Raw genomic sequence first — 15,174 nt, forward strand, 5'->3', positions numbered from 1 at the left:
GGGTGGAGTTTGAATAGATTTTTTACTAATCATTTTACTGTTTCGTTCTTCTTGTTAAACCGCTTTGAGGTTTCTTACACTCAAGCAATTTGTCAATTTTATGAAATAAATAAATATAGACCGTACCATCATTGCAGGCCTATATTTAGTTAGAAACATTCATTAGGTCTCCGGAAGTTTCCTGTGCAGTAGGAGGGGGTATGCATTGCTTATTTGCATCAGCAGCCTTGATATAAGAAATCTAGTGTGTTTTCCATTGGCATTATTTCAATTCCACTTTAATTTTAGTAATATTTAAAAGCGGAGCTTTCCAAACTTTTCATGTTGGTGACATGCTTTTTAGACATGCATCATTTCGTGGCACGGTAATTCACTTTTACTAGCAAACCAGAGGTTAAACTAACCCCTTTCCAGCCCCGGGAAGAGCATAGGGGGCATTCGCACGACACACTCACGCACTACAGCTGATGCACTAATGTGTCGCGATGCACAATTTGGAAAGCTCTGATTTAAAGAAGTCCTAAAGTCCTAGACAGCATCTTAAAAACCAGAGACATCACCTTGCCAACAAAGGTCCATATAGTTAAAGCCATGGTTTTCCCGGTAGTGATGTATGGAAGTGAGAGCTGGACCATAAAGAAGGCTGATTGCCGAAGAATTGATGCTTTTGAATTCTGGTGCTGGAGGAGACCCGTGAGAGTCCCATGGAGTGCAAGAAGATCAAACCTCTCCATTCTGAAGGAAATCAGCCCTGAGTGCTCACTGGAAGGACAGATCCTGAAGCTGAGGCTCCAATACTTTGGCTACCTCACGAGAAGAGAAGACTCCCTGGAAAAGACCCTGATGTTGGGAAAGATGGAGGGCACAAGGAGAAGGGGACGACAGAGGACAAGATGGTTGGACAGTGTTCTCGAAGCTACAAACATGAGTCTGACTAAACTGCGGGAGGCAGTGGAAGACAGGAGTGCCTGGCGTGCTCTGGTCCAGGGGGTCACAAAGAGTCGGACACGACTAAACGACTAAACAACAACAAAGTCCTAGAGTGCTTGCACTCATTGGCCACAACAATAGGAGGAAGACGGGAAAACATTCGCTCTTGCTTTCACTTTCTCATTTGAATACCGCGTGCTTGTGTTTCCCGATAGCTTCCTAGGTAAAAGGGCTAAGGGCATCTTTCCGGGGGGGGGGGGAATGAAAGAAAGCTGAAAAGTCAAGAGGGGAGGCAGCAGGAATATCCTTGAAGGAGCCAGGCTCCTGCCGCTGTTTCCACCCACCTCTGTGGCCTTCCTAGTTTAATACGCACTCGTGAACATGATTTGTCCCTTGTTTCTAAAATGGCCTTCAACTTATCATTTGCAGCGAAACTCAAAAGCCAGCACTGGCCTTGCCCCCAGCTAGAAAAGCAGAGATTGTAATATACTGAACATAAAACAGCTTTCTGCTTACAAGCGAAAGGGCCTACCACTCGAACTCTAAAGGTTGCATAATTGTTGTTTCCTCTAGTCCTCTGCAAGTGTTCGTATGAGTTTAGAGGAGAGGGGGAGAATATATATATATATGCACAGAAACCCTTTAGTAGACTTAACATTCAGTCCCTGGGGCAAATTGGCGAGAAGAGAGTGCTTCATTTTAGCGCAGCAAAACATCGGTTTAAAAATATCCCGACTTTGGGGAGGGCAGGGCAAGACCTAGAAACAAAAGGGGGAATTAACCACAGCCTGCTATTTTCCTTTCCTTTCTTCCACCGTCTAAAGCAAGTGTGGGCAGCCTACCTTTTGGCGTTAGGAAATCAAACTTGGCGGATCAGACCAAGGCCAAAGTAGTCTAGCATCCTTTCCCCCAACAGGAGCCAGCCAGATGTCTTTGTAACCTCACAAGCAGAGCTTGAAAAAGTGGTGAGCTTTCTTCACTTGTCCCCAGGGGCCTGACATTCAGAGCAGCGATGAGTGGGTTTCCTTGGTTCTTCTCCTTCGTTGTTCCTCTGCCCGGCACCACGCCGCTCCTGAATCCCAGTTTAACCAGGAGGATTTCAAGAAGGACACTGACAAACTGCAACATGTCCAGAGGAGGGCAACCAAAATGGTCAAAGGCCTGGAAACGATGCCTTATGAGGAACGGCTAAAGGAGCTGGGCATGTTTAGCCTGGAGAAGAGGAGGTTAAGGGGTGATATGATAGCCATGTTCAAATATATAAAAGGATGTCACATAGAGGAGGGAGAAAGGTTGTTTTCTGCTGCTCCAGAGAAGCGGACACGGAGCAATGGATGCAAACTACAAGAAAGAAGATTCCACCTAAACATTGGGAAGAACTTCCTGACAGTAAGAGCTGTTCGACAGTGGAATTTGCTGCCAAGGAGTGTGGTGGAGTCTCCTTCTTTCGAGGTCTTTAAGCAGAGGCTTGACAACCATATGTCAGGAGTGCTCTGATGGTGTTTCCTGCTTGGCAGGGGGTTGGACTCGATGGCCCTTGTGGTCTCTTCCAACTCTATGATTCTATGATTTCTGAAATTGAATCGAAGCATGCCCCCTTTCAGCTCCTTTGATTCCCTTTGTGTCGTTTCCCACCTCTGTGGTCCTGAGTCACATGTTCTCGCTGATGAACATAAGACGAGTCCTGCTGGATCTGACTAAAGGCCTATCCAAAAGAAGGCCGGAGCCTTCGTTTCTCACAATGGGAAACCAAATGCCTATGGGAAGCCTGCAAGCGGGACATGAGTCCAGTGACATTCTCCTGCTTGTGATTCCCAGAAAATGGCTTTCAGAGGCACAGTGTGTCTGATAGCAGAGGTAATACAGTCACCATGACTAATTCATCTTCCATGAATTTCCCTAACCGCCCCCCGCCCATTTTTATTTCATTTTTTATATACATTTTAATTAATTTTTTTAACATATCAGTTCCAACAGTCATACAACATACCGTATTTTTTGCTCTGTAAGACTCACTTTTTCCCTCCTAAAAAGTAAGGGGAAATGTGTGTGCGTCTTATGGAGCGAATGCAGGCTGCACAGCTATCCCAGAAGCCAGAACAGCAAGAGGGATTGCTGCTTTCACTGCACAGCAATCCCTCTTGCTGTTCTGGTTTCTGAGAATCAGAATTTTTTTCTTCTTGTTTTCCTCCTCCAAAAACTAGGTGCATCTTGTGGTCTGGTGCGTCTTATAGAGCGAAGAATACAGTAGCTTCTCATCTTATACAATATTTTGGACTTCCATCAACACCTCTGATGATTTTCCGTTTTTATCACTTATTCTGCACTTCTTACTTTCTGTATTACATGTAATTATCCTTAACTAATAGTTCTCTTCATAGTCTTTCTTGCAATATTTCAAATAATCCACCTTACAAAACTTCTTGCAGTCCTACTAGCGTAATCTGTTCATCACAGTTACTTTTCAAATAGTTCACATATTTACTCCAGTCTTCTAAGAATCTCTGATCCCGCCGGTTTCGAATCCTTCCTGTTAATTTATCTAATTCTGCGTAGTCCATCAGCTTCATCCTCCATTCTTCTTTCGTTGGTAATTCTTCTTGTTTCCATTTTTGTGCCATTAATATTCTTGTCCCCTGCCCATTTTTGAATGTCTCCGTTGATGAACATTTCGGTCTTCAAACGCCGTAAACCCGGAAGTAAATGTTTCGGTTTTTGAACGCGCCTCGGAAGGCAAACATGCCACGCGGCTTCCATATTGAGTTTTCCGTGTTGAATTTTCAGACGTTTCGGAACTTGAGCGGTCGTCTGGAGTGGATTACATTTGAAAACTGAGGTACCACTGTATCTGCGTTGGTGCTGACCATTATATCTTGCAGTAGACAATTCTGTAGTTTAATAGCTGTGCTCTGTGAAGAAGTTGTTGGCATCCATCTGCCCTGAGAAACAATGGAGTGTGCCTCCGGGGGTGAAGTCAAACCACTGCATTAGCAGCACTAAAGTGACCTCCCTGAGGCACAAACCTGAGCGGTGTGTATGGAGGTCTTCAGCTGCCCAGAAGACAAGGCCCCTCTCTCAGCATCACTGGTGGGGTCCAAAGGAAAGAAGAGGAAGACGTTTGGCACCAGCTGGACAGCAGGAGTTGCCGGAAGGAGGTGTGCAAGGTGCCATCTCAGGGACTCCAGATTTGTGTAGGGTTTATTCCTTAGCATTTTCTTCTCCTGGAGATATCCTGCAGGGCAGTGGAGGTTTTGAGCTTGAGTTTTCCTTCTTCTAGATTCCTTCCCAGGTTGATGAGCCCCATCTGCCCCTCTATGGCAGTGGTTTTCAACCTGTGGGTCCCGAGATTTTGTTGGACTACAACTCCCATCATCCCTGAGCTCTGGCTAGCTAGCTAGGGGTGATGGGAGTTGTAGTTCAACAGCATCTGGGGACCCACATGTTGAGAAAGGCTGCTCTACGGCATGTGCAGAAACTGCACACCAACTGTAGTGCTGTGTCCAGTTCTGGGCACCACAATTTAAGAAGGATGTTATGATGGCCTGGGACTTGGGCTCGGACTCAGAACCAGAGGAGACGCAGTCTGCACCAGATCCTTTGCCTCAGGCATCATCTGAACCAAGTCTGGGGCCTGATCCTGAAGAGTCCCAGTCTGCACAGGTTCCCCTGCAACAAACACCACCTGGGCCGAGTCAGGGGCCTGAGCCTGCCCTGGCTCCAGATGCAGGGATGACCTCGTTGCCTTCAGCTGGGCCATCACTTACAGCTGCTCCACTACCGGTTGGGTCACGGGAGGCTGAGGTGGCCCCTGGGTCTAGTAACCCATCGACATCTCCCGAGCTGCAGAGACTAAGGTCTGAGAGAAGAAGAGACCTGAGTACTCGCAGGAGGAGTGCTCGCCTTCGGGCAAAACAGGGAGGTGAGTCGCCGGGGCATCAGGACTGGCCATTACCCCGACAAAGATAAAAGGCTGTTGGACCCTGTCCCATGTTGTGGGAGCAACGTTGCTGTATGCCAGACCCTGCCTGAGATCCTGTACCTGGTTTCCTGCCTCGTGTCCTGCCTTGGCCCTGTTGGAACCTCCGGATTCTGGACCGGTCCTGGACAGTGTTTCATGGGTTACCCCCAGGCTCAACACAGATGTCAACAAGCTGGAAGGTGTGCAGTGAAGGGCAACCGAGATGATGAAGAGTCTCAAAACCAAGCCTTATCTGGAACAGTTGAAGGAGCTCGGTATGATTACCCTGGAAAAGAGGAGAATGTGAGGAGCTATGACGATAGCCATCTTCAATATCTCAAGGGCTATCACATGGAAGAGGGAACAAGCAAGGTTGTTTTATCCTGCTCTGGGGGATACGGCTTGAACCAGTGGCTTCAAACAACAGGAAAGGAGATTCCAACTAAATATCAGGGGAAACTTTATAAAAGAAAGAGCTGTTGGGCAGTGGAACGGTCTTCCTTGGGAGGTTGTGGAGCCTCCTTCCATGGAGACTTTTAAGCAGAGGTTGGGTGGCCATCTGTCATGGATGTTGTGGCTAGGTGACCCACAGGGCCCATATGATTCTATGACTCCCCATTTTACGTGGTTTCACTGGTGCGCGATCAGGTTTGGAATCAAGCTCTGCGTAAATGTGGAGTCACCTGTATATAGGACCTCCTTCTTCAGAGGAAGGGTACTCAACCCTGAATTGCAGTGTGAGAGGCCTGTTGCATTCATGTGCTGGAGACAAGGGCTGTAAGCTTTTGGGGGGAAAGACCTGGAATGTGTCATTTGACCTGATCCAGCGTGGCTTGTTTCTTGCTCCTATGTTGTTGGTTTTGTCCTGGTCTGGTCAGAGGTACAGTGGTACCTCTGGTTACGTACTTAATTCGTTCCGGAGGTCTGTTCTTAACCTGAAACTGTTCTTAACCTGAAGCACCACTTTAGCTAATGGGGCCTCCCGCTGCTGCCACGCTGCAGCCACTGCACAATTTCTGTTCTCATCCTGAAGCAAAGTTCTTTAATCCGAGGTACTATTTCTGGGTTAGCGGAGTCTGTATCCTGAAGCGTATGTAATCTGAAGCGTATGTAACCTGAGGTACCACTGTAATGCACATCAAGGTGTGACACACTATACTATGGGTAGGCAAACTAAGGCCCAGGGGCTGGATCCGGCCCAATCGCCTTCTAAATCCGGCCCACGGACAGTCCAGGAATCAGCATGTTTTTCATGAGTAGAACGTGTGCTTTTATTTAAAATGCATCTCTGGGTTATTTGTGGGGCATGGAAATTTGTTTTCTTCTTCTTTTCAAAATATAGTCTCTCTCCCCCCCCCCCCCAAAGTCTGAGGGACAGTGGACCGGCCCCCTGCTGAAAAAGTTTGCTGACCGCTGCTCTATACTGTTGAATAATTGCTTTAATATGGCCATTATCTTTAAGGGCACTTAGGCCCAAGAAGACAGTTCAGCCAATACCAGAAAAAAAAAAAAAACCACAGCAGCAATGGTCAAAGTGTGCAAATTTGGGACAGGCATCAAGTCCTTTTTCTAATTGCCCACATTTTTGAGCCTACACTCGGAGAACCGTGTCTTTGAGTCCGCAGAAGCGTAGACAAAGCATTCTGCTTGGCGAGGGTATCTGCACCAACCAGCTTACTAACGTGGGTGATAAATGACCAACATTAGAAGGTACGGAAAAGGAATAAGACAGAGCAAGAGTTTTGAGGACGTGGCCTCGTGATTCCCGAAAAATTATCGTTCATTTGCTGGGCTTCCCTTGCCTTCATCAATCAGTATTAACTGTGTTTTGCCACATTATCTGTCGGGTAGTGGCGGCGAGCTGGGTTTCCATCATTCGGACAAGTTGGGCAATACGTGCATGAGCTCATTTGTGACAGATGTGCAGGGAAGCAAATCTAGTCAGTGCTGAGACCTCGAAATATATTTATTTTATATATATCATTATATATATATATATATATATATATATATATATATATAGTGGTACCTTGGGTTACATATGCTTCAGGTTACAGACTCCGCTAACCCAAAAATATTACCTCAGGTTAAGAACTTTGCTTCAGGATGAGAACAGAAATTGCGCGGCGGCGGCAGCGTGAGTCCCCATTAGCTAAAGTGGTGCTTCAGGTTAAGAACAGTTTCAGGTTAAGCACGGACCTCCGGAACGAATTAAGTACTTAACCTGAGGTACCACTGTATATATATATATCTCAAAACTTGTTTGTTGTGCAGTTGATTCATTGTGGATTCCACCCCACTCCCCAGTTCTCAATTTGCATTGGTATGGTTGCACATCGTTTGAATAGAACAGCAGAAAAGTGTCTTCCAAATGATAAATCGGGTCCTCCCTTAAAGAGGACACGTGTTGTGGTGGGACCTGGCAACCTAACCCTATGTTGTGGGTGGGTACGTTTGGATAGCCACTACACCCGATTGGTAGGTCCCTTGATGCAGGGTTCAATCAGGCCAATGGGACGCAGTCCAAACGGTTCGAGGGACCTATTTATGCCCATGCACGTGACCCAGAGCTTCCTCTTTCGGTGTGTGCATTCAGAACACCTGCCCACCTCTCCCTACTTTTAGGGCTTTGTGCTTGACCTTGCTATACCGTCGTGTGTTGTCTGTCGTTGGGATAGGGGCACGGCAGGAATTTTCCCTACTTGGCTGATTGACTGGTGCCATTTGGGTTTCGCCTGCTGCTTAGCAAATCGTCACAACTTGTAAGGTTGTGGATAGGCTCTGGTTCGGGTGATAGAGATGGGAGAACGCTCTCGCCATCCCTATGTGAAGGGTATACAGTTAAAGGAATCCAGGGGCTTGATGGTTTGGTCAACCCCTGAGAGGGGCTTGTGCCCGTGCCTAAATCCGGGGGGCATTTGGGTGGTGCAGATAGCCTGTTCCCGGCTTTCCGCTTATCCAGGTGTTCACCCTTGGCTGACCTATGCTGGAACCCTGGGTCAGCGCTACCTGGAGAGAGGGTGTGGATGTCTTCACCCCGACACCCATTGTTTCCCCCCCTCCAAACCCCAGTTCGCTGGAGCCATCATCTGAGCATGTGTAATGGTTGCCTGAAGTTTAAAGCCCTATGTGACCTAGGACCCACGTACCTACGGGACCGCCTCTCCTGCTATGCCCCGTGGAGGACCTTATGGTCCACAAATGACAACACTTTGGAGGTCCCAAGTCGCAAGGTGGTTAGATTGGTCTCAACTAGGGCCAGGGCCTTTTCAGTACTGGCCCCAACTTGGTGGAACGCTCTGTCACAAGAGACTAGGGCCCTGCAGGACTTGACATCTTTCCGCAGGGCCTGCAAGACAGAGCTGTTCTGCCTGGCCTTTGTTTTGGACTCAGTCTGACCCTTATGTTTCCCTCCCCTTATAGCTTTGATCTATGGGCTACTTTTAAAATGAGGCTGCATTTTAAATTGCATTTTAACCTGTATTTTAAGTTGGGGTGTTTTTTTCCCTATTACGTTTTTACAGTAATTTTACTGGTGTTAGCTGCCTTGAGCCCGGCAGGGTATAAATAAAATTTATCATTATTATTATTGTTGTTGTTGTTGTTGTTATTAACTGTACACACCTCAGCTGAACCACAGCTTTCGTTTTCTAATCGTTCGGAAGCTGGCTTGAGGGTAAGCACATCAAACAGCAGTGTTTCTCAGGAAGCTGCAGGGTGCCTATGGACTGTTACTTAAAAAGCAAGTCTGCTTGGCTTAAGACACTAGTAGTGGGAGCATAATAGACCCAGGAGTAAGGGGTGAGGTGCACACAGCCTTAGCCACAAAGGAACTAGAGAGGGATCTCTCAGTGTTCACGAGGAAGACCAAAATATGTAGAATTACAGATACTATTTTTTAAAGCAAAGAGGGAAAACAAAACAAGCCAAACCAACAGTCAAAAGCAATGCTGTACGCTCGGGTAACCTCTAGGCTAGATTACTGCAGCATGTTATATGTGGGGCGTCCTCTGAAATGGTTCTGAAACTTCAGCTGGTGCGGAATTGAGCAGCCCGGTTGCTCACCTGTTGCTCACTTGAGCATATAATGCCAATACTTAGTTTCCTTTTTTTATATATAAGATATTTATTAAGATTTTTTAACACATTGCAATAAAAAATGGAAAAAGAAAAAGAAAAATGCAAAATAAAAACAGATAAAAACACATTAATTTTCCGTTTCTTATTTTCCTTAAGCTTATTTCCCCGGACCTCCTCATACCTCCCTTTTTTTGTATTCCACTTAAATTTATTAGTTCAGCAAATCCTTACCATTAAGCTTTTACCCATTTATAGACCTTTTTTCATATTCTCTTAAAGCATTACAGCTAGAAACCACTTAATTTCTATCCAACATCATTCTATCATTCATTAATTTTACAATATTTCTGTAAGTAATCTTTAAATTTCTTCCAATCTTCTTCCACCGACTCTTCTTCCTGGTCCCAGATTCTGCCAGTCATTTCCGCCAATTCCATATATTCTATCACCTTCCTCTGCCATTCTTCCAAAGTGGGTAGATCTTGTGTCTTCCAATACTTTGCAATGAGAATTCTTGCAGCTGTTGTAGCATACATAAAAAAAGTTCTATCCTGCCAATACTTAGTTTCCAGGCCCAGTTCAAAGTGCTGGCTTTGACCTATGAAGCCTTAAATCACTCGAGACTGAAGTGACTCAAGGGCCGCCTCTCCCTATAGAAACCAACCCCGACCCTGCAATCACCATCTGAGGCTTTTCTTTGTGTACCTCCTCCATGAGACGTCCGGACGGTGGCAACATGAGAACGGGGCCTTTTCTGCAGTGGCTCCCCATTTGTGGGATGCTCTCCCCAGAAAGGCTCACCAGGCACCTTCATTACATATCTGTAGGCACTGCAGTCATCAGAAAGGGATTCCCTCGCAGCAGGGTTGATGCTGCCAGCCTTAATATCACATTTGCAGACATCTTTGTAACACAGAGCTGGCTGGCCAATGGGCCTGGCGTCTCTCTGCAACCACAGCAGGCACTGCAACCCCCCAACAATTTGACTTCACCCCCCAAAGGTACGCAAGAGTTAGGATTCATTCCGCCGCAGCTTCCAGAAAGCCCACGGTACAAGTTCGCCTTCTGGCTGGTGACACATAATAACGCACCTTTGCAGTGTCCCCAGCCAGTTGTGCACCACAACACGGAAACCAGGAAGAAGGGAAGCAGCCGGAGTACTGCAGCTGATCTATTGCCCTGAGTCCATTTTGGCTGTTCTGCAGTCCAGAAGCCCGTTGGTTTCGATGGGGAGCGGCTGCTGTTGCAAAAACATGGGCACAGGTGGTGCAAGCGGCTGGCTGGCCTTTCACCTGCAGTAACAAAGCAGAGCCGAGATCTGTTCCTTGGAAATTGCTGCTGGTTCCAACTGCATGCAAGCTGCTGCCCTCCGTAGCTGTCAACTTACAGATTTTAAAATAAAGGACCAGCAGCCTCGAAAATAAGGGATCAGCAGCCAAAATAAGGGATTTTCCCAGCACAGGTATGTTCGACTTCTGAGCCCCTCCGAGCCAAAAGCAGAAAGCCCAGCCAGCAGCCAAACGAAGCCTCAAGTGGTGGTTCCCACAGCACAGCAACCCGGCAAAGGGGATGCAGCAAGGAAAACCACCGTCACCTCTCCGCTGGGAAGCGCTGAGCAAAGGCGAGTCCCCAGGCAACGTGGCCGATTTGATCAGCACAAGGCATGCAAGCTCCAGTCGTTCTTAGACTCCTTATTGGGTGAGCAACGCAGCCAAGCAACAGAGTTGGAGCCTCCCTCCTCCCTGGCCGGCAGGGAGGGAGGGAGAGGGGCTGCTTCCTTTGAAACCCGGGAAATTTAAGGGACATCATCAATAAGGGACAGCAGCGGGACACGGCGCTGGGATAAGGGAGTTTCCTGCCAAATAAGGGACGGTTGACAGCTATGCTGCCCTCCCTGCCCTGCTAAATTCGCAGCGCTTGGGTTTTGTTTTGTTTGGTTTCTCCTTGACGCCGGCTTGTTCGTTCCTCGATGCCTGGGGAGCCGCGAGCAAAGCACGGAGGCTATAAAATAGGTAACTCTTAACATGCATTTTCATTAGCAAAGCCTCTAATAAGGCCTGGTGTTGGGAAGGCTTTGCCTTGGCCTCTAGCCCAAGAGAGAGAGGGGGAGAGAGAGACCCCTAGTAATTAAGCATGATGCTACCCAGTAGATAAATAAGGAAGAAATGTTGCAACATTTGCTGTTCTGCTGGCCCACCCAAGCCCGCCAGAGGGTGGATAATTAATCTGAAAGCGAGGTGGGGGAGGGAGAGGAGGAAGATCTATTGGGAGACCAGCCAATTTGTCCATCTCTTTAATATATATAATTGCATTTTGTCCGGAGAAAAAGTAATTCACATGGGTAATTGCAGGACAGTGCAAGGCAGCTTTAACAAGCTTGCTGCACTATATCATGCTTGCTGCTTGCCAACTGGCAAGTGTTTCGTGACTCTGCTGTCTCCGAGGTCTGCACTGTGGGTCGCAGGGGACTAAACAGGCTCCCACAGCTCCGTGAACGGATGCCCTGATAGGTGCGTCGCTAAGGAGACAGGAGTAGTCAACGTGGTGCCCTTAGATGTTCGCCCCGCGCAAGTTGTGCCTCAAAATGCTCTAGATTCAGGTAGATAGCCATGTTGGTCCAACGCAGTTGATACACAGTCATGCCTCTTGTTATGTTTGCTTCAGGTTAAATCTTTCCAGGTTACGTCCCGTGGTGATCCGGAAGTACCAGAAAGGGTTACTTCCAGGTTTTGCCGCTTGCGCATGCGCAGACGCTCAAAATGATGTCATGCGCAGAAGTGGCAAATTGCAACCCGCAGACATGGGTTGTGTTCTGCTCATGTTGCAAACGGGGCTCCGGAACGGATCCTGTTCACAACCAGAGGTACCACTGTATATAAAATAATAATAAAAATGTCTAGTTGCACCTTAGAGACCAACTACGTTTGTTCTTGGTATAAGCTTTCGTGTGCATGCACATTGCTTTATCCAGCTGACAGTCCTTTAAAAAGGAGAAAAACAGCAACTGCTGGATTAAGACCTAGTAAGAGCTGTTTGGCAGTGGAACCGTCTCCCTTGGGAGGCTATGGACTCCCCTTCCTTGGAGGTTTCTAAGCAGAGTTTGGGCGGCCATCTGCCATGGATGCTTTAGCTGAGATTCCTGAATTGCAAGGGGTTGGACTAGATGACCCTTGGGGTCCCTTCCAACTCTACTATTCTATTATTCTAAACGGGATTCAAATCCTTTTGATCTTGGGCAATTCAGATCCTTGTGGCCTTTGTTCTAACCCAGCGGGGTTCGTCTTACAAATTTAGACCTCTCTTTGGAGCAGCGTGTACCCCTCTCCTTTTATTGGAGATGAAGTAATTTGAAATCATCATCATTGAAATCCTTTATTGTCACTTGTACAACTTGCATACAGTGAGATTACACGAGCACCCCCCACTCAGCTCTCTTATTCTTAATTCCCCTCGTTTACGGATGCACACCCACCAAACCCGAAAGTCAGTTGCCCTGTTGATATCTTTTCATTCAGCAGCCTAACAGCCCACGGATAGAAGCCGTTCTTTACCCTGTTGGTGCAACTAGTCATGCTTCTATATCTTCTGCCCAAGGGCAGGAGATCAAGAAAGTGCCGGCCAGGGTGTGAATCATCCCTGAGACTTTTCCTCACTCTCCTGAGGCAACCTTCTTCTGCTATTTCATGCAGCGGATTCTCAGGATAGCCCATAATATCTTGTGCTGTATTCACCACCCTCTGTAGGCACTTCCTATCAGATGATGTCAAACCAGCGTACCATACCGTGATGCAGTTTGAAAGGACACTTTCTATTGTTGACCGGATTGGGCCCAGTACGAATATCTTTTACGTCAGAGTACAGTGACCAATGCCTCACAGTGAGCAGTGCGTCGTCTAGAAAGGCTTGTGCTTTTAAGACCTCTTTTATTGGATAGTTCAACGGTTAATTTGAAGCTGGGCATGTTTAGCCTGGAGAAGAGGAGGTTAAGGGGTGATAGGATAGCCATGTTCAAATATATAAAAGGATGTCACATAGAGGAGGGAGAAAGGTTGTTTTCTGCTGCTCCAGAGAAGCGGACACGGAGCAATGGATCCAAACTACAAGAAAGAAGATTCCACCTAAACATTAGGAAGAACTTCTTGACAGTAAGAGCTGTTTGACAGTGGAATTTGCTGCCAAGGAGTGTGGTGGAGTCTCCTTCTTTGGAGGTCTTTAAGCAGAGGCTTGACAACCATATGTCAGGAGTGCTCTGATGGTGTTTCCTGCTTGGCAGGGGGTTGGACTCGATGGCCCTTGTGGTCTCTTCCAACTCTATGATTCTATGATTCTATGAATTTTTGTGAGAGGTTTATGAAATGGCTCAGTTGGAGCAAAAACCTGAACCAAGCTCTTAAAAAGAGAGTTGTTTCCTCACCGCTTCCATTGTTTCTAACTTGTTTCAGTGGGGGGACACACGCACACACAGAGAGATCTAGCTAAGTTAAGGCTGCTCCTATATAATTACATCCTATTTTAATATGACACACATTGCATGGAGTGTGAACCAGAAACAATAGACTCAAACGAACCATGGTATTTTGTCATTTCGCCAAACGCCACACACACCGGCGTACCTGTCTTCATGCAAACGTCGGCAAATAAATCATCAGAATGATCTTTATTTTCTCTTCGCGGGTAAAAAAAAAAAGTGTGTTTAATAAGCCATGTGTGTTTTTTCCTATATTAAAAGCAAATTGTAAACACTAATAGTTTGAGCTGTCATTAAAACAAAATGAAGTTTGAAGACAAGAAATAGTGTATGTTTCTGGTTTTTCTGGAGTTATTTAGCAAAAGCATTACATCGTATATGGAATAAATTAATGCTGCCTGCTCAGGCAAGAAGCAGGAGTTCTGCTACATAGATATTTTGAATTATGTAAATAACTACACAGCTTTAGGGATGTCGTCTTTCTCGGAGTTGCGCTGGATGTCTCTGGTTTCGATACAGCTTTTTGATTCTTTGCTGTTAATTGACTTTGACGTCCTCCGAAGTCGGAATCCGCTAAAATAAATAAATGCACTGTAAGAAAATAAACAATTAGGCAAGTATCCTAATCTGTTGATCTGTTAAGGGGAAGGTCTACAACTCAGTGGGACAGCATCTGCTTTGCATGAAGGTCCCAGGTCCAATCCCCGGTGGCTGGGAATGTCTCTGGCATGAAACCAGCTACACAAATATAAGATGGGGGACACCTGGCTTACTGGCAGTACACGTGAAAAGGATCTGGGGGTCTTGGTGGACCACAAGCTTAACATGAGTCCACAGTGTGATGCAACAGCAAAAAAAGCTGATGCTATTCTAGGCTGCATCAACCAAAGCCTAGTGTCTGGAGGCGGTTGGAGGATGGATGGCGGCTAACAGATTGAGGTTGAATCCTGACAAGACAGAAGTACTGTTTTTGAGGGACAGGGGGCGGGCAGGTGTGGAGGACTCCCTGGTCCTGAAAGGGGTAACTGTGCCTCTGAAGGACCAGGTGCGCAGCCTGGAGTTAATTTTGGACTCACAGCTGTGCATGGAGGGTCAGGTCAATTCTGTGTCCAGGGCAGCTGTTTACCAGCTCCATCTGGTACACAGGCTGAGACCCTACCTGCCCGTGGACTGTCTCGCCAGAGTGGTGCATGCTCTAGTTATCTCTCGCTTGGACTACTGCAATGCGCTCTATGTAGGGCTACCTTTGAAGGTGACCCAGAAACTACAACTAACCCAGAATGCAGACGCTAGTCTGGTGGTTGGGAGCGGCCACTGAGACCATATAACACTGGTCCTGAAAGACCTACATTGGCTCCCAGTTCGTTTCTGAGCACAATTCAAAGTGTTGGTGCTGACCTTGAGAGCCCTAAATGGCCTTGGCCCAGTATACGTGAAGGAGTGTCTCCACCCCCATTGTTCATCCCGGACCGTCTTCTGGTGGTTCCCTCACTACAAAAAGTGTGGTTACAGGGAACTAGGCAGAGGGCCTTCTCAGTAGTGGTGCCCGCCCTGTGGAACACCCTCCCTTCAAATGTCAAAGAAATAAACAACTATCTGACTTTTAGAAGACATCTGAAAGCAGCCCTGTTTAGGGAAGTTTTTAATGTTTAAAGTTTTATTCTGTTTTAATGCTCTGTTGAAAGCCGCCCAGAGTGACTGGGGGAACCTAGCCTGATGGGCGGGCTATAAATAATAA

The 15,174-nt window shown here is 46.9% G+C and overlaps 1 protein-coding gene across 11 annotated transcripts in view; it reads left to right on the forward strand.

The window, feature by feature from the left end:
- The window catches only part of TENM4 (teneurin transmembrane protein 4), a 1,513,375-nt gene that overhangs the window by 1,352,714 nt on the left and 145,487 nt on the right, over positions 1 to 15,174 (forward strand). The gene's annotated exons all lie outside the window — the stretch shown is intronic.

The sequence above is a fragment of the Podarcis bocagei genome, assembly GCF_964188305.1.
Source record: "Podarcis bocagei genome assembly, chromosome: 6".
NCBI lineage: Eukaryota > Metazoa > Chordata > Lepidosauria > Squamata > Lacertidae > Podarcis > Podarcis bocagei.